Consider the following 19999-nt stretch of genomic DNA (forward strand, 5'->3'; position numbering starts at 1 on the left):
ACGTTAAAGTGTTTTCTGCCTTCTGCTCCACCTTTGCCCAGTTTAAACCATCTAGGCAAGCACCCTTGGACCTCCAGCTTTTGACCTTTCCAAAAGAACCTTAGATTGAGATCTCGATGGACTGGTCACTGATTTGCCTTCTGCTCGGAGACCTACTGCTATCTGGGTAGTGGTAGATCGCTGTTCTAAAATGGCCCATTTTATATGACTGTCTAGTTTCCAAGTAGCACAATGTATTATAACTGAGATCAGGGGTTCAGGCCTTTAAGTCCCCTAATGGGAAAAATAAAAAGTAATAAAATCAAACTTTGTCTTTTTTCCCTTATCAAGTCCTTTATCACTGAAAAAAAAAAAACAAAAAAAAAAAAACTATACATAATTGGTATTGCCGCGTTTGTAAGGACTAGAAAAAAAAGTTGCTGTTTTTTGGTCACCTTCTCTTTTAACAAACGGAATAAAAAGTGATCAAACAGTTGCATGTACCCCAAAATAGTACCAATAAAAACTACAACTTGTCTTGCAATAAAACAAGCCCTCACACTGCTCTGTTGATGGGAAAACAAGTTGTTGCTTTTCAGAATATGGAGATACAAAAACATGTTTATTTTTTTTAATTTATTGTGTCAAATTAGGAAAACAAAAAAAAAATAGATTTGGTAATATTATAATTTAACTGACACACAGAATTAAGTTAATATGTCATTTATACAGTACAGTAAATGCCGTATTTCAAAAAAAATATGTAGGAATTGCTGCTTCTTGATTACCTTGTCTTCCAAAAAAGGGAATCTAAAAGTTATCAAAAAGTCAAATGTACCTAAAAATTGTACCAAGAAAAACTACAGCTTGTCCCCCAAAAAAACAGCCCTCATACCACTATGTCTAAAAAAATATAATCGTTATGGATCCCATAAGGTGAGGTTGAATAAACATCCTGATATGCAGGCCAGAGGGGTACAGTTCTTTTGTTTCAAGAGGTGGATTTCAAGGCCTAAATAGTTGGGACACAGGAAAGAGAGTACCCAAGATCCTCATCTGCTGGAAGTGACGGTGACCGTTTTATACCAGGGCAACATTTACCCAGCGAGATTCCTCAAACTGGAAAGGTTCAGAGTGTGTTCCAAAAGGGGGATAAGAAAGAGCACCATATACTAGTGCAACACCTGCCCAAAAACCTGGCCTGTGCATAAAGGATTGCTTCAAAACGTGCCAAACATTTATGGATAATTTTTATTTAATAAACCCATTTGGCCCAGTTCACACTACGATTTTTGGATCTGATCTTGCGGGGGAAACCTCATTGGAATCAGTGCAAAAAATGGCCGAAATCGTCTCCCATTGATTTCAATGGGAGGCGGAGGCAAAAAAAGTGGCATGTCCTTTCTTGCCACAGTTCCGCCTCTGACCTCCCATTGAAATCAATGGGAGGAAAAAAAAGCATTTTTTCGCTGCGTTTTTTGCCCACGATCCTCAATGGCCAGGAGTGAGAAACGCTCCGAAAGACACTGCAAAAGCTGAAGGAATTTTGCACATGTGAAGAAGTCCCTAATGGGGAGGGTATTACCTGTGTGGGGATGATGTATCTTATTTCCTTTGAGAATGTTAGAGCATGGTGCGCAATGAAGGCATGGGAATGACCCTTTTTTTGGGGTTCCTAGAAAAAGTTGTCTGGATATCTTAATCCTGGATCCCTCATCTGCCTTTACTAATCTGTCTCTAAGGTTCCTGGATCTACAATTACATGGTAGGATCGGTGCTTGGAATTCCTATATGGAGGGATAGGCCTTGGAGAGAATGCTCCAGTGTCGATTAATGATGTTCTGTACTTTGTTATATACCGGATGGTATGTGTGAACAAATGGTATTCTCTTACCTAAAGGGTGTCTGGTCTGTGGTCTAGGTTGTATATTATTTTCTATGATAGATTGGGGATAACCTCTTTCAAGGAATTTCCCTGCCATCTCTTCAAGCCTCATATTCTGGGTCGGAGCATCATCAGCAATCCTCCTGACTCTTTCATACTGGGAACGGGGGAGTGGACTGGGGATGGCAACTGCTGTAGTGTAGTAGACTGTTCCGATCAGTCTCTTTTCTGAACAAGTCTGAGGATAGGGTACCTCCTGGATTCTTCTGGATTTTAGTATCCAAGAAGCTAATTGTTTTAGGGTCTTGATGGAGTGTGAACTGAAGTTCGAGATAGATGGAGTTCAGATGTTCATGAAATGTGTTGAGGGAGTCCAATGTGCCACCCCATATGCAAAATGTGTCATCTATGTATCTCTTTCAAACTATGGAATGGTTAATGAAAAGGGTATTAGTGTACACGTGTGTCTCCTCAAAATCGGCCATATTGCAATTCGCATATGGGGTGCTACATTGGATCCCATTGCAGTACCCTGCTTCTGTAAATAGAAGTCATCCTGGAACACGAAAAAAAATCGATGTCAACATGAGATTAAGAAAGTCCATATAAAATGCAATCAAAGCTGGTGCGATATCAGAAGTTGAAAGAAGTTTGCTAATTGCTAGAAGACCCTTCTCGTGTTTAATGGAAGTGTAGAGACTGGTTACATCCCAAGTTACTAAAAGTGATTCCTCTAGTAAGGTGTTTAGTGATCTAATGGTTCGTAAGAATTCTGATGTGTCTAGTAAGAAAGATTTAGTTGTTTTCACAAGGGGTATTAGTACTTTCTCTAAGAGAATTGAGAGGGGCGACAAAATCGACAAAATCAAAATCCGTTGATGCCACAATGGGTCTGCCTGGTGGGTTATTGAGTCTTTTGTGTACCTTAGGTAGCACAAAGAAGACCGGGGTAATGGTGTGTGGATTGGTGAGGAAGGTTGATACAGACACATCAATAACACCCCTACCTAAATGGGGCGTTATAGTGGTGCGTATATTATGAGAAATCTTGTGTGTCGGATCTTGTATCAATCTCTCATATACAGATGTGTTGTGCAGTTGGCGGTGGTTTTCCCTAGTATAGTCTGACCTGTCCATGACTACCAATGACCCTCCCTTATCCGCTGGCTTTATAATGATAGTTTTATCTTCTATCAGGGAATTTAACGCTTGTCTGTCTAGATTGTTGATATTGGATTAGTATCTGTATGTTCCTTTAGAGAATTCTTTTTGAACTCTCCTATATCCCTCTCGACAAGCTGGACAAAAGTTTCAATGGCCGGAATATTTTTGAGTGGAAGAAATGTACTCTTATTGTACAGACCCAGAGTTTTCAGATCCACCAAAGTATTAGCAGCTCTGGTAGCCCCGATGTCTCTAGTGTGTGGATCTAGAAAATGTGCTGTTGATCTACAATGTCCATATAGTGATGTCAGGAGAGGTATATGTTTTTTTGTGGGATCTGTCAGGATGGAATAGCAAAGTCTAATATGCTGTTCCATCCTTCAAAAAAAGGTATACCAAAGTATACCAATCCGACAGAAACCAAAAGGACATAATGGAGCCCTATGAACACATTTATCGTGTACTTCAGGACCTTATTCAATGTACAAGCCAAACGTAGGGCGATAAAATGATGCGGAGGGCGCCAAAGGCCCCATACACACAACCGTGCCCGTAATCACGGCCCACAGTTGCGGGTATGGCCGGCTACCGACAGCCGTCCGCATTTTCGGGCCATGCTCCCATACAAAGTATGGAAGCACGGCCCGTAAAATGCAAAAGAAAGGACATGTTCCATAATTTTCGGAACATTTCTACGGCACGTACACCCATCCGTAGCAATATGGAAAGGTGTCCACGGCCAATTGAACTGAATTTCTCGGTATTTGCAGTCTGTATTATGGTCTGCAATTACGGAAATTTTTTACCGTCGTTTGCATGGGGCATTAAGAGAAGGTGAAGCACTTGCTGTAAGGATGGGGGTAGGGAAACAGACAAGTGAGCCCTAATCTACCCGCCACTCAGTCCCTGCCTACTTGCAACGACCCGCCCTAGGCGACGGGGTACAACTGGGCGACGGTCCCTACACTCAATAAGTGCACGACAGACAAACAGACAAGGGAACACAGAACCTAAGGGAAACGGGGCAGTTGCCCACGGCAACACCGTGAGCAACAAGAGTGGTGAACGAGCCGAGTCAAACCAGGAGAGTACGAGGTGCCAAACGCAGAGCAGGAGAGTAGTGAACAAGCCGAGTCAAACCAGGAGAGCACGAGGTACCAAACGCAGAGCAGGAGAGTAGTCAGCAAGCCAGGGTCAATACGAAGCAGGGACAAATAGTACGAGAAGCTGCAGCAGGGCCAGGAAACCAACAGAGAAGATTCACAAGCAAGGAGGAACAGGAAAGGCAGGTATAAATAGACAGAGGGCGGGAGCTAGCTCCGTCTGGCCAGGCTGCGATAGGCTCTCCCACTCCTAAGCTGTGCCTGGCAGATCCTTTACACTTGCGAGGATGTAAGGAGCACTAAGGCAGGTAAAAAAAAAAAGTAAAAAAGTCTTTACTAACCTTACCTCTGACATCCTGCAGCCCAGCCTCCTGGGATGACGTTTTATCCCATGTGACCACTTTAGCCTGTGATTGGCTATAGCACTCACATGGGATGAAACGTCATTCCTGGAGGCCGGGGTGGTTGCAGAAGCACAGAGTTCTGGGTAAGTATTTGCAATTCTTTTGTGGCAGCTATTCCGCCGCAGAAATAGCAACTATCTGCTATTTGTTGTGTGTTTTACCTCCCCATTGAATTCAATGGAGAAAACCCAGAACAGAGAGCAGCAATTCTGCAATATAAATTGACATGCTGTGGATTAAAAAAACCGCACCACAGGTGCCTCGCGCACCACATTGCGGAAAATCCATAGTGTTTGTGCCTCGTGTGAATTTACTCTCACAAATTTTGCTTAGGATTTGCAGCAAAATAACCCATTGCATTGTAAAGGGTGAAATGCGTGGCAATTTTGCAACATAATAGGCCGATTCTAACTTTTCTGTCGCCTGAGGTGAAAATTGAAATGACACCCCCCAGATTTTGATTGACATCCCTCTGCTTGTTCCATATCACTACCAGTCTCCTCCAAATCTTGCGGATGTGCCGTTGCCTTGTACTCCCCTGACATGCGCGGTGCAGTACACCTTGCTGCATAGTGCGTGCCCATAAAGTACAATGCAATGGCGCATCCGAGAAAGTTTGAGGAGACTGGTAGTGATGTATAACAGCCAGGGGGATGTCAATCAAGCATGGAAAGGTGATTTTGGAGGCAGGACTATGTGAATCTTCAGGATAGCGGCACCGCCCCATGAACCTTTAATGAGTAACTAGCATATAGTGGGCGCCGTTTAAAACTTGATTTGATAGATTTTGCTGCATCTGAAAAAAACACACACCGGAGTGTTTGTAAATATTGTCAGGTCATGTATTACCGCATGATGGCGGTTTAAGGAGTTAAACTACCTGACAGATTCCCATTAAATATACAATGAATTGAAAACAATTCTATCTGCCCTGCAATTTTGTTATTATTAATATATCCTATATAATTACAGCTGCAGAACCAAGCTCCAGTACCAAGCTCTGAACATAAACAGACCACAAGAACAAAGATCAGTACATACATACAACACTAGAACCAAGCTCAGTACATAAATACAGCACCAGAACAAAGCTCAGTACATAAATACAACACCAGAACAACAGAACAAAGATCAGTAGATACATACAACACCTGTACCAAGCTCAGTACATAAATACAACACCAGATAACCGAAGATAACATTTTCATGGTGCCACACACTACGCCATGAATATAATAGCATCATACACTGTGTTCCTGAATATAATAGCACCACCACACTCTGTCTCCCACACACACACACACACACACACACACACACACACACAGTGCCCACGTAGATAGTGCCCCCAAAGATCCCCTGTAGATAGTGCCACCCCCCATAGAGCCCCCTGTAGACAGTGCCCCCCCATAGAGCCTCCTGCACACAGTGCCCCACATAGAGCCCCCTGCAAACAATGGCCGATATACATAGTGCCCTCCATAGAGCCCCCTGTAGATAGTCGCCCCCAGAAATAGTGGAAGAACCTAAGAACCTCCATTTTTTCCACACTGTGGTAGTCATCGTTGATTTTAATATGTGAGCATTTAAATTCATTGTTGTTTTGTTATGTATTAATAAAAATTTAAAATTTAATCTATAATATCGTGGTTTTAGGTTCTTGTTCTAATATATATTATGAGTCACAGCTAATGTTAACAATAGTCATGGGCATCAATTGTTTTTTTCCCTCCCCCTATATATGATACAGTATTTGAAGCAATTTAATTTATTTTGCATTAATCTTAAGGGGTATTCAGGTTGTCCTCCGTATTGGTTGCCCCCAGAGATAGTGCCCACATATAGACTCCTGTAGATAGTGCTCCACATATAGCCCCCCTGTAGATAGTGCTCCACAGATAGCCCCCTCCTGTAGATAGGGCTCCACGTATACTCCCCCTGTAGATAGTGCTCCACATATAGCCCTTCCTGTAGACAGTGCTCCACATATAGTCCCCCTGTAGATAGTGCCCAACATATAGCCCTCCTGTAAATAGTGCCCAACATATGGCCCCTCACACATATAGCCCGTACCTGTAGATAGTGCTCCACATATAGTCCCTCATACAGAAAAAAATAAACTTTACATACTCACTTTATCCCGAGCCGTCCTCTCGCAATGCAGGCCTACTCTCTTCTGAGCAAATCTGCTGGGCTGAACGACGCAATCGGTGCAATGACGTCATCGCACCGCTCTTGCATCGTTGAAAGACGCTGATTGGCAGGGCAGAATGCCTTCCCCAGCCACTCAGCACCTTCTAACAATGCAAAAATACAATGCTTGCGTCTGTAAAAGGCACTGAGTGGCTAGCCAAGTCATTCTGCCCTACAAATCAGCATCTATCAATGACATCATCGCGCCGCCTGTGTCGTTGAAAGGCACTGAATAGCAGGGTGCCGTGCCCATCCTTTCAATGACCCAAGCGGCGCGATGACGCACTACTTACGTCATTCGAAGGCACTGAATGGTGGGACCCGGAACGTGGTCCTATAGACGCAGTTCTATAGATGCAGGTACAATTATAGTGCAGGAAGGGGTGGTTTCAGTGGCGCCGCCGCCACCTTATAGAGGCAACAGGCAGCTGCCTGAGGCGAGATGCTCATTTCGCCTCATGGACAGTGCGGCCCTGGCAGAATGCCCTAAAGCCCATGAGATTTTTTTCTGCTGCATGTGCATGGGGTTTTGAAAACCCCATTGACATGAGTTGTATTGTAATTTATAGAGTTTTTGTCAGTGCGCAATCCGCCGATGGCCGCCCGCATTTTCGGGCCGTGCGCTCATACAAAGTAAAACACGAAAAACGGACATGCTCCATAATTCCTGGCACAGTTCTACGGCATGGACACCCATCCGTAGCGATACGGAACGGTGTCCGTGGTCAATAGAACTGAATGGGGCCATAATTATGGCCCGTAATTACAGCCGAAATTACGGTCCTGCGCATGACGCCTTAGTAAGGTGAGCGGCAAGGTGTTAACTGAAGACGGCAGCCTAGGAAACAGAGCAGGACGCACTGTCTCCTACTGTCTAGATGGTAGCCCGCAACACAGACAGCTAGACGGGAGGTACGCTTTAAAACTCCTGTAAGCCCAAAGCTACTTTATTTTTAACAGCATCATTCATACCAATGGATGGCTGAAACTGCTTACGACAGAAACTACGCTAGATTTATGTTTCACATTCATTAGTCATAATTAATAGTCAATGAACAATGTGCCTGCACAGTAATATGATGGTTTTCTCACTGTGATTGACAGGAACATCTAATGGAAGAAGATAGGGCATCTCATTGAACAGGTTATAGAAAAAGCAGTGCTATGAGATCTAATAAGGACTACTGTTACAACTGGGAAATACCATAAGATTGTCCAAAATTCTAAATATTGCTTTTGCGGTTTGGATGAGTTTTTGAACTTTTCTAAAGTGTTCTTGTATCTTTGGGGGTTGATAGCAAACGCTGAAAAACCATTCAACGGGTGGCCTGATTGCAGATTCACAACAGGGGGACATGTTGTGATCAGCTTCTTGTCAACAGACCCTTCTGACAAGTAGGAATTGTCCAAAGCAGAGAACCCCTTTAAGTCTAAAATAGTTACTATCCTTTCAAATCCTTGTGTATTTAATAATTGTATATATATTGAAAACTTTGCTTACTTTAGGTAAAGAAAGTGTTTCTGTATAAAGGTAAGTGACAGAATATAATATAATAATAGATTTCAAATTATTCAGTAAAAGGAGATTCATAAAAGATGGTTTGAGTTACGCAGAGATGAGTGGCTTGAGATGACGAACTTTAACTAAAAACGTTAGCATTATTCACAACCCCTGACAGACTAACGCAAAATTATTTTTTTTGTTTTTTCCACTCATCTTGGCATAACTTGAACCAGGAGTAAAGGTAAGGAAGGATAGATATGTACATCAGCAGACATCCTTACTATCACAATAAGTGGCATTTGTCTAGAAGTAGGTATTTTACATCTATTATTTACAACAATACCAATATTGTGCACTTATAAGGCAAAGGTACATATTTTCTTTTAGGTGATAGTTTGGAAATAACTCTTACATTTCAGTATGTGTTGTTATAGCAACTTTCCCTTCATAATAAGCAGTCAAACGTTCTACAAGCACTTTGGAGCACATTTAGGGCTGTGTTCACATATGGCAAAATAGCATGTTGTTTTGCCACATTTAAAAAAGACTTAAAAAAATGCTAGGAAGAGCTATTCTCATGTCAGTTTATCTGTTAAGGAATTCAGAATTCATTCAATTATTCATTCATTTGTGATGGATGGTCAAATTGCTTATGTTCTCTGTATTAAATTACACTATGAATTATCAAGCAGGATGCCGGATTATGAAGATATGTATTCTCCATTCAGTTATGATCTCTTTCTGTTACTGCTTGAATCACAAGGGAATAAGTTATTACTTTGTGTTCTTCTTCATGGCCTTCAATACTGGTAGATAGGAGTCTGGCAAAACGCCTAGACCTAAAATAATCATTATATTTCCAATTAATTCTTTATCTCAGTATTTCATACACATATGTGAAATCATCGTATGGCCTTGTGGAGACCTCCTACATTTTTTATTGTTTGTAGGCCAGGATTTGCAGATGTTAGAAAGATCACGTGACCTCAGTGGGAAGGTACCCTATGACGTATTTTCAGTCTACGTGTAAAATGTTATGATTGGTTGTTCCATGAGAGGTAACACCCTGGTCAGAGGGGACGCCCTGAGGGTATATTAACCTATGTATCTTGATAATAAATGAGAATATTGATTGAGACGACAGATTGCTATTGTCTTTATTGATCTCCCGGTGCACTGTTGATACTTCAATTACCATATTTGAATACCACCTGACAAAGCAGAGGGAGCCCATTAGAGCACCCATCCCAAAAGGTGCTACCTGGAAGGGGTTTCTTCGACAGTTATGGTGCCGAAACCCGGGACCTCCTAATGAGAATTTTGTGCAAAGTCCACTAATCTGGAAGGACCTGGGGAGTCACTGAAACCAAAACCGCGCGGTAAGTAACAGACTTTATGTTACACCATTTGTTTCAGCCACTCTGTTAAGTCCCTGGAAACGTACTTTGTATATGTAAGTCTCTACAAAGGGGTCCCGTAATAATCAGGTCCTTTGTCAGGATGGTAGTGTGGTTAAATGGATTTACATGGGGGTGTATGTGACAAGTGTGATAAATGTGTGTGTAGTGTGATGTTGAATACATCTGTGAGAAGACATACATATCAAATTGTTGAAACTGTATGGCTCCCAGCCCAGAAGTAATATCCACTTCATAGAAGACGATATACACTCAGTGCAAGGAGGAGCAATTGTGTCTATATTGAATTTGCACTCAATACCATTACCCAGTGCAATAGGGAAAACTTTGAATACTGTATTAGAAAATCATTTATATTTTCCTAAATTCATTGCCAGACAGTGATATTGTGTGTAAGGGTCCATAAACCAGTTGTATGCATTGCCAGACTGGTATAAGGTGGGAATCAGTACAGACTGATTTCTAGCACATGATAATCCGGCATATACACTTTGATGTAAAATAACATCCAAGTAATTAAGTCTGTAGTAGTATAACATCAGACCGCTGGATTGAATACCGTTGTAATATAACATCCTGTATTCATTGAATGACCCTGACACTTACCCCAGGTGCCACCTGTGTCGTAGTAATATAACTACCCAAACTAATTACAGTGAAGAACATCGGTATTGGCTCAGACACAGAGCCCCTAAAGAAATCATCACCAACATAGATAACAGGCCCCTAAACTACAACCCACAGAGAGAACGGCTAAGGGGGGAGGATTACATATATGTTACCAAATATAATTTGCATGTGAAACCATTGCAAAGTGCTAGAGGAAAGCGTTTGGGATATATGCTACATCACAGGCTGTATGAACTGAAAGACACACCCCGGCAGCAAGTGTTCTGCATAAGTGAAAGAGACGAAGGGTTTGTAGAAGTTTGAAATGAATGTGACCAACTCCTGCTTGAATCAATGGAAGTTCATGAATGTAGATTGTGTTGAAGGATTTGCTCTTGCAATTTGTGGATTGGCAGCATTTTGTCTGTTCTTGATGTTCAAAACAGTGAGGGATCAGAGAAAAGGATATCCCACTGCTAGAATAGTCTGAAGGAACGACTTTTGATATTGATAGTCTTTCTGAAACTGTAAGATAGATTGTCTGAGATATCTGTCAACAGACTAAGGCCTGTCTGTTTGGAGCTGGGGAGTTTTCCGGAGACTACCCTACGCCCTCTGACCATGGGGTCAGAAAATAGTAAGACAAAAATGCGGGACAGCCCTGAGACGTGGGTCTCTGCCATCAAAATAGTAGAAAGAGCAAAAGGATCTGAGGCTGTGAAGGATTGTAAAAGAATGTTTAAAATGATGGGAGTTGGGTCCTATGGCACATTAGCAGAATGTGATTGGAAAAGATTTATGACAAATTGTGTTGGATGGTTGAAAGACAATAACATGGTGGAAAAAGCCCAAATGTGGTATGAGGTAGCACAGAGAGTGAGTAACACAGAACATAAGAGTATGGAAGCAAATCATGGAATAATGTATGATTTATATGACCCTTTAAGTGAAAAGCTCCTCACTAATGTGTTAACCCCTTTACAACTGCCAAACAGCCCCACAGCAGCAACTGCGCCATCTCCTTATCCTGAAAATAGCAAGAAAGGCAGCTGCTGGACATGTCCACACTGTGGGCAGCAGAACCCCCTCACTGCAGGATATTGTGTCAGTTGTGGTACGCAGCGCCCCACTAGATTGTTTCCGTTAGTATCAAGTATCCATACACACAGGGGACCAAAACCAGTAGATGTAGACGGGCAACCAGTACCTGGGGCAGTAGGGGAAATCCAGTCACATGAAGCCACTGTGTATCGCCCCTGGAGCCCGGCTGATTTACTAGCTGTATGTGGCACAATCCCAGACCCACGGAAAACACCCAGCGCTTTCCATAGAAAGCTGCGAGCAGTACATCTAGCTTACCGTGCTACATGGTCAGATATGGAGAGCCTGGTAGAAACAAAGGGAGGGGAAGTGCTCAAAAATCAAATTCAAGCTGCTATTACAAATCCCGTACCAGCAAATAAAACCAATGAGCAATCAGGACTAGAATACCTGAACGCTATGCAGCCCTGGGTAGATGCTACTCAACAGGATCGAACTGATAGTTTTATGTCATTTTCCCAAGATGTTAAACAGTCAGTCCCTGATTATGCCACAACTTTACAGCAGCAGTGATTAGATCACGGGTATGAAGAAGGTGATGCAAAAGACTTGCGCCTACTAAAAATAACTTTTATGTCCGGTCTTAAGCCGGCAGTACAAGAAGCTGTTAAAAGATCCCGCCCCGACTGGCGTACATGCCAGTTTAATGATTTAGTGAGCATTGCAAAAGGTGCAGAGTTAGATTTAGCTCCTAAAAGAACTCGTCTCGCCCCGATGCAACAAAAGGGGGGCTATGGAGGAAGAGGCAGGGAACAAAAAGACACTTTGAGAACCCAGAGAAGGGATCTTAGCCAGATTACATGCTGGAACTGTGATAAGAAGGGTCATTATTCAGCCCGATGTCCCTCCCGTCCAGTTGAGCCTCCCAATTCTTTGATTGCTGCATAGGAAACTGGCAACCCTGATGTCTCCCTCTGCCCAGTGCTCCCCCCGACAGGTCCATCATTGATGGTGCCTGTTACTTTACCCACAGGGGAAAATACCTCTTTTCTAGTAGACACAGGGGCAGCCAGAACTGTATTACAAACCAAATATGTACCGGCAGAGTTGTTATCACCAGACTATATAGATTGTGAAGGGGTGGAGGGAACATCATTTCAGTTACAGTTAACAAAACCAATGCGACTGAATATACATGACACACAATCAATTGTCTCCCGTGTGTTAGTGTCACCACACACTCCCTACAATTTATTGGGGACAGATGTACTCAGTGCCCTGGGAGCAGCATTGGACTTTTCTTCTGGCACACCTACATTAACCTCTGCCATTCCAGAGTCCCTGCTATGCAAACTCCTTAGTATGGCAAGTATGCCGGACACTGAAAAAGCCCCCAGTACCCCTCCCCTTTGGTTGGCAGACATCCCAGAAAAACTATGGGCACAAGATAAGATGGATGTAGGAGTTTTAAATGTGCCGCCTGTACAAGTAAATTTAAAACCAGACATGCAGAACCGTCCTGTATGTATAAAGCAATATCCTCTGAGTCCACAGCAAGACGCTGCTATAGAAAAGGATATTAACTCCTTACTGGAAAACAATCTTATAGTGCCCATAATCTCGCCTTTCAACACTCCTCTTTACCCAGTAAAGAAAAAGACACTGCCCGGTCAACCTGTACAGTACCGGATGGTACATGACCTACGGGCTGTGAATGCTGTGACAATAATTAATACACCACAAGTGCCTAACCCACATACATTGCTCAACCAGGTCCCCGGCACTGCAGTCTATTTCACCGTTATAGACTTAGCCAATGCTTTCTTCTCCATCCCGCTGGATAAAGAGTGCCAGCAGTATTTTGCATTTACACATAGGGGAAGACAGTATGCTTGGGTAGTGCTGCCACAGGGTGCCGCAAACTCCCCTGATATCTTCTCACGTACCATGAAAGATATTCTGGACACCTGGCAGCCCCCCAATCAGTCCTCAGTTCTACTACAATATGTAGATGATTTGTTACTTTGTAGTGAGAGTCTGGAGAACAGTGAAACAGATTCTAAATCACTATTAATGTTCCTAGAAGAAGTTGGCTGTAAAGCGAGCAAGCACAAGCTGCAATTATGTGCCAAAACAGTTGTTTTCCTTGGCCACTGTATTTCCCAAGGTATGAAACACTTAACCCCTGACAGGCTGGAAATCATACAGAAACACCCAGTCCCTAGAAACCCTAAACAATTGAGGACTTTCCTGGGTTTAATAGGGTACTGCAGAGCCTGGATCAGGGATGCCTCTGCTATGATGCAACCATTATATGACTGTCTCACCTCTGACCCATTTGTACTGTCACCTGAGGCAATTGACAATTTTCACTCCCTGAAACTGTCACTGACTACAAGGCCAGCACTGGGACTTCCTGACTACAATAAGCCATTTACTCTGTTCTGCCATGAACAGGCAGGCCATGCCTCTGGAGTATTAGCCCAAGATCATGGAGGCAAGATGCGACCACTTGCCTATTACTCCCTTGCTCTGGATCCCATTGTACTAGGATCCCCGACATGCATACGCGCTGTCTCAGCAGCAGCAGCTTTAGTTGATAAAGCAACAGACATTGTACTTCAACATGACATTATTGTGCAAGTCCCACACGCAGTGCAAGAAATGATGAACACAGTCAAGACAAAACACTTATCAGTTGCAAGACTTACTAAAATTGAACTTACCCTTCTGTCCCCTAATGTGACTATCAAACGTTGTGTTGTTCTGAATCCAGCTACACTCCTGCCCCTAGATTCTGAACAAAAGGAGGGAGGAGTGGGGGGACAGGGACATGGACACCCCCTTATTTTTCAACTATCCACTGATGATGAACTATTTAATTTTGAACATGAACATGACTGTCAAAGCCTAGTGGATATGGAATCAAACGGCATAAACAGTATATTTGATGTTGCTCTGATTAACCCTGATGCTGAGTATTTTGTAGATGGATCTCGATATTGGAGCGAAGACAAAGGACATTTCCTCACCGGGTATGCAGTGGTCCACAATGGTAAGGCCGTCATACAACAGTCCCTACCCTCCAGCAGCTCAGCTCAGGAGGCAGAACTAAAAGCACTCGCTGAGGCGTGTAAATTGGGTAAGGGACAGCGTGTCAACATATACACTGACTCCAGATATGCCTTTGGAGTTGCACATGACTTTGGGACAATATGGAGAGCCAGAGGGTTCTTGACCTCGGCAGGTAAACCTATAAAGAATGCAAAAGCAGTAGAAGAACTTTTAGAATCACTGCACATGCCAGACCAAGCAGCTATAGTCAAAGTACAGGCACACACTAATAACAGTGATCTCCTATCAAAAGGGAATGAGGCTGCGGATGCAGCGGCAAAGGACGCTGCTGCTCTCCCTCTGATGATTGTGAAGCCTGTTTTACAACCCATCACAGAGACCCTGTTGCGTGCTTTCCAGGACCAAGCACCCCCTCAAGAGCAAGCAGAATGGGAGGAGAGAGGTGCAGCAATAGGTCTAGGACAGTTGAGGCATCTTAATTCTAAGGTTTGCCTACCAAGAGCACTGTATCCAATGATGTGTGCCCTAGCCCATGGGAAAACACACTGTTCAAAGGGAGCTATGAGCCAGCTAGTGTTACAGACATGGCATGCTCCTGGTTTTCAAAATGCAGCAGCCAAATATACAGAGGGCTGCATGACATGTGCACAACACAACCCTGGTAAAACCACCAAAACACCAGCTAAACACACTCCTAAGTCCTACTACCCCTTTCAGCGATTACAGGTGGACTACATACAACTACCTAAGGTGGGAATTTATCAATATGTACTTGTTTGCACTGATTTATTTTCAGGATGGCCAGAAGCTTTTCCAGTGGCTAAAGCAAATGCAGATACCACAGCAAAGAAACTGATAGCTGAGGTAGTGTGCCGCTATGGAGTACCAGAGACAATTGAAAGTGACAGAGGTACTCACTTTACCCAAGAACTATTGAGGAACATATTAAAAAGCCTTGGGATAGAACAAGCATTTCACACTCCCTATCACCCACAAAGCAGTGGTAAGGTAGAAAGACTAAATGGAACTTTGAAATTAAAAATCCAGAAGGCCATGAATGAAACTTCTTTACCGTGGACACAATGTCTACCCCTGGCTTTATACTCTGTAAGAACCACACCAAGAGGGAAGGATAAACTTTCTCCCTATGAAATATTGTTTGGAAATATGCCAAAGACAGGACTGTATTTTCCTCAGCAGTTACAAAAGCATTATGACAATATGACCACGTACTTGGCTGCCCTACACAAACAACTGGAGAGGACACACAAACTAATCCTTTCTTCTATTCCAGATCCAAACTTTCTTTCAGGTACCCACTCACTACAACCTGGAGACTGGGTGGTAACAAAGATACACAACAGGAGCAGTCTGGAGCCAAGGTACAGCCAACCAGTAGAAGTACAGCTGGTCACCGCCACATCAGTGAAGCTCCAAGGACGAGCCAATTGGATACATGCAAGCCATTGCAAAAAGGTTATCAGCCCAGATGACGTCGCCTCGATCGATGATGTTGCCCTTGGCAGGGTTGGTGTTGATGTTGCCCCTCGTGGGGACGATGACTCAAGTTCTCAAGGAGGAAGTGGACAATAAATTCATAAAACATCATCAAATTATAACAGCATTAACAAACTTATCTGATTGTTGGATATGTACACACAGTCCCATAAGCTCAAAATCCATGCCATACATGGCTGTGCCCCTTAGTGAGAAAGAACTTCTTAACACTACATGTTGGGATCCCTCAAAGGTAAAGGATAACACAAAAAGGTATACATGGTCTAATACCAGTGTGCCCTTACCCATAGCAGGATGGATGGAGGATCCCTGGTGGCAGGTAAATCTAACCCTGATACCTGGTAAGGCACTGATTCTCACACAAAAGGAAAATGGAAAATGGGTCCCTAAAAATGTCACTAAAACACTGACACTAGGTGAGATCCCCATAAAAGGTATAAAGATAAGCTTCAATAAAACCCAACAGACCTCAGATGTATTTAGACCAAGTCTGGTAGAACGGTACATACATAATGGTAGTTGGGAATACGGCCATTTCTTCCCTTCAGGAAGTAAGACTGATTGTAAACGTTATCCAGGGTATATGGAAGAAACAGACTTACAAGGGAATGAAACCATGTATTGTGGATGCACAGGAGTATACCAGGGGTCTTTGGGAACAAATTGTCCTTGGTGTGTATTACAACAGTCTTTTCCCCTAGTTCATTTTGCTCACATGTTAACCCTAGGAAGTATGCAATGGTTTGACCTTCCCCATGATATATATATAGTGTGCGGACACAATGCATATAAATGGATCCCGCAGACTACCACAGGTACCTGTACCCTAGCTAGGTTACAGTCTGCTACCTGGACATGGGACAAGGATGCACTTCCTTATGATAAAGTACCAAAACATATGCTGTACAAAAGGGAGGGAAAGCAAAAAGCCCACCCATTGGTACACTTACCTTGGCACACCAAGTTAGGATATGCTCTATCCATCTTTGGAGGACCAATTAGAAATGCACATAACATAGAAAAACTAGCAGAGTTGTTTGACAATATTACCGAATTAATATTTGATGCTTTAAATGTATCTTCAGTACTTACCCGACAGCTTATTACTGTTACTAACCAACATACACTTGTACTAGATTACTTAACTGCAAGTCAAGGGGGTATGTGCCAGATAGTGGGTCCTGCATGCTGTCATTATATAGATCCCCAAGGGACAGTACAGATTAAACATGATATTGAACAAGCAAAGCAATTAAAGGAGGAATTTAGGAAAGCCAATTCTGAAGAGGATTGGAACCTAGATTGGCCAGACTGGTTGTCATGGCTGAACCCGGCCTCATGGTTCAAAGGCATTGGAGGATGGGCTGCAGGACTCATGCAAGGCGCTTTACATATATTACTCATAATATTGATTATATACGTTTTTGTTAAATTAGTAGCATGTCTGATACCTATGCTATGTAAGAAGGCTAAGAAAATTGTCTATCATAAGCCGAAACCTTTAAATCAACAATACCCTATGTCACAGGGATTTTATGCACAAGGCCAGAACCTGGTGAATGGGTGAACACCCCACCATGTAACACTAAGTGTGTTCATTTATTAAAGCTTTGCCATTTATATCTTATATACATGTTAGGACTTTTATACAGGGCATGTTGTTATTGTTATCACCATAAAAAATATTGACAAAGGTAGAGTCCAACAAATCCAAGCAGCCGTGCAGACAAGCAACTACGGGACTTGTCAACGCACTGACGGGACCCTTTACCCAAACCTGAACTCGGTGATCGCATTATGTTATTGGTAGTGGCCCTATTCACTATTTTGTTTGAAGTTTATAATCAGATAATTCTTAATCTCTGTATTTTAATATGAGAAAAAGGGGGGTTTGTGATGGATGGTCAAATTGCTTATGTTCTCTGTATTAAATTACACTATGAATTATCAAGCAGGATGCCGGATTATGAAGATATGTATTCTCCATTCAGTTATGATCTCTTTCTGTTACTGCTTGAATCACAAGGGAATAAGTTATTACTTTGTGTTCTTCTTCATGGCCTTCAATACTGGTAGATAGGAGTCTGGCAAAACGCCTAGACCTAAAATAATCATTATATTTCCAATTAATTCTTTATCTCAGTATTTCATACACATATGTGAAATCATCGTATGGCCTTGTGGAGACCTCCTACATTTTTTATTGTTTGTAGGCCAGGATTTGCAGATGTTAGAAAGATCACGTGACCTCAGTGGGAAGGTACCCTATGACGTATTTTCAGTCTACGTGTAAAATGTTATGATTGGTTGTTCCATGAGAGGTAACACCCTGGTCAGAGGGGACGCCCTGAGGGTATATTAACCTATGTATCTTGATAATAAATGAGAATATTGATTGAGACGACAGATTGCTATTGTCTTTATTGATCTCCCGGTGCACTGTTGATACTTCAATTACCATATTTGAATACCACCTGACAAAGCAGAGGGAGCCCATTAGAGCACCCATCCCAAAAGGTGCTACCTGGAAGGGGTTTCTTCGACACATTCATTCATTCATCTAACCAACCAACCAACAAACCAACAACCAACCAACCAATCAACCAATCAATCAATCAATCAATCAATCAATCAATCAATCAATCAATCAATCAATCAATCAACCAACCAGCCAACCAACCAACCAACCAACCAACCATTCACATCGGGCATGAGAATTAATGAGCCAATTGAGTGCTAACAAAAGGGGGACTGGGAGGGGAAATGAATGAAAGTGTACCTGTCAGGAGGTACATATGGGTTGTCCACATGAGAAATTATATAATGTCCCTTTACAGTTCAAAGTCCAATTGTTTCACCTGTAACTCATAATGATGGTATTTCAATGCCTTGATCCTAACTGTAGCAGCTACTATGATATGAGTGAATATTACATTTTTCTAATTATTTTCCCCCATGACATAATACAGTTGAATTCTTGCCAACCCTTAACCTTTCAGACTGATTCGACATATTTAGGGATAATTGATGACATTGCAAGCTGCCAGGCTGAATAGTAGTTTATGGTGTAGCTTTTTCAGCCAAAGCAAGAACTGGATCCAAAAGAAAGGCAACACTTAGGCCTCATGCACATGGCTGTGCCCGTAATCACGGGCCGCGATTGCGGGCACGGCCGGCCCCCGACGGCCGCCGACACCCGCCCGGATTTTTGGCCCTTGCTCCCATACAAAGCACGGCCCGTAAAATGCAAAAGATAGGACATGTTCTATCTTTTGCGGTACAGTTCTATGGCACGGACACCTATCTGTAGCGATACAGAAAGGTGTCTGCGGCCAATAGAACTAAATGGGTCCGTAACTGCAGACCGTATTACGGTCCACAATTGCGGTGATTTTTTACGGTCGTTTGCACGGGACCTTATATTTCTATCTTTTATGTCTAAGGCCCCATGCACACGACCGTTCATTTCACCCGGATTTACGAACCGGACACCTTTCTGTATTTTTACTGATGGGGTCCTGTGCTGAAAAAATTATAGAACCTGTTCTATTCTTGTCCGCAATTATGGAGCGGACTCTCCCATAGAAGTCTATGGGCACTTCCGTAAATACGGATGGCTACAGATGTGCATCCGTAAACCGTCCGTATTTATGGAATTGTTGTTATTCAACATGTTGGTGACATCATTTGCAGTATCCCTCTTTTTTTACGGATCCGTATATACGGATCAGATACGGATGCAATACAGACCGTATTTACGGACACACTTCTGTATGTACAGATGAATTACGGAAGACTACGGATCCGTATTCACGGACAGTATTTACGGATAGATGAAAATACGGTTGTGTGCATATGGCCTAATCCTGTGTTTAGCTAAAAAGAAAAAAACTGCGTGACTGATTCCAGGCTCAGTCCTCATGCACACGGCCGTGCCTGTAATCACGGCCCGCGATAGTGGGCACGGCCGGCCGCCCCGGGCCGCAGCCCGCATTTTCTGGTCGTTCTCCCATACAAAGTATGGGAGCACGACCCTTAGATATGAAAAATAGGACATGCTCCATAATTCCCGGCACAATTCTATGGCACGGACACCTATCCGTAGC

The sequence above is a fragment of the Rhinoderma darwinii genome, chromosome 1 (genome assembly GCF_050947455.1).
Source record: "Rhinoderma darwinii isolate aRhiDar2 chromosome 1, aRhiDar2.hap1, whole genome shotgun sequence".
NCBI classification, from domain to species: Eukaryota; Metazoa; Chordata; class Amphibia; order Anura; family Rhinodermatidae; genus Rhinoderma; species Rhinoderma darwinii.